Here is a 1,432-nt window from a genome sequence, read left to right on the forward strand (position 1 = left end):
TACAAGAAAAAAATCAGAAGATTCCAGTGAGGTATCGTAGGCTAAGGGTCGACATATGAAACGTCCCCATTGAACAATTTTTTTTATGTGAAACGTCCACTTAGAACAATTATACAAGCCTGTGCTTAACCTGGCACACAATAATTTTAGCGCAACGCAATCTGACTATCAAAAATCCCTGCAAAAGAATGGCCCTGAGTAACATTAAACTATACCTGTCAGTACTTGCAGAGTGATTGTTAGTGTCTAGTTCCGTAGAAAATTCCGAACTGTTATCTAACAGAAGGTAAAGCCGATTAATTTCCTCATCATGGTTTGAGAGCCAGTCTTCAAATTTCAAAGCTATTGACTTACCTTCTTTCTCTAAACTTATTTCAGCATCGTGAAAGCTTAAGATTGCTTTATATTCATTCAAAAAGTCTACTCCCAGTATAATTTCCGTCGACAATAATGGAACAATAAGGAAGTTCATAGAGAAGCTGTGGCTTTGACAAAAGAATTCTAAGTTGGTTTGTTGGCGTACATCTACACTTTTTCCAAAGATTGCACCTTGTAATTTAATCTTACGTAACGGAAGTGTGGGGCAATCGTTCGCTTTGTTGCATTTGCTAAAAGCTGTTTCACTAATTACTGAAATGGGACTGCCAGAGTCAAGTACTGCCGTAAATTTTACGTCATTTACAGTAATGTGAATCACAGGATATGCAATGTTATTATGTTTTACGTCGTGTTCCTGGAGTAAGATGTCTCTAATGTCTTCCATTTTTACGTAATTACTAGCTACGGCAGCTGCGTCGTCAGTTTCATAAGTACGTCTTGTGGCTGCCAGTGGTGTGAGTCATCGCCTATTGTCTCTTTGTTGGCGCGCGTCGTTATTGGGATTTGGAGACCTAACTTCTACAAATTCATCGTGACGAGAGTGCTCTGCTCTGTTTAAATCTCGCCAGTTCTGATGCAATTCAGGTCTGTCGTTACGATCATATCGTCTGTCGTCATGTCGGTAGATTCCATAGTTTCTTTCTTGTCGGTCACGTGGTGGAGAATTTCTCCTTGAATCGTAACTACGCGCTGGACCGTTGCGTCTAAAGTTATTCTGTCTCCCTTGATAATAGTTATTTTGGTTCCCATATTGTCTGTTTCTCTGATTGTCTCTGTGATAATCATTACCGCGGAAAGGTGATCTTTCCCTGTAACTATTACTACTCTGCCAACGGTTGTCATACGGGTGGTGTCTGTTTTGGTCACGATTTGCGTTGTAAGAATAGACTTGTCGTGTCCAGTTATCGTTTCTGTCGTCACGGAATTGTGACGGATGTGACCTGTAATGATTGTTTTCCTGTTTTCGCATCCCGCGACTGTCTGTGTCAATTTCCAGTTCTTGTAACAGTCCCTGAAAAGCTTCAATGTCGTCTTTGCAACGTCCTGCTAAAAT

This window comes from Schistocerca cancellata, chromosome 6, assembly GCF_023864275.1.
Source record: "Schistocerca cancellata isolate TAMUIC-IGC-003103 chromosome 6, iqSchCanc2.1, whole genome shotgun sequence".
Lineage (NCBI taxonomy): Eukaryota > Metazoa > Arthropoda > Insecta > Orthoptera > Acrididae > Schistocerca > Schistocerca cancellata.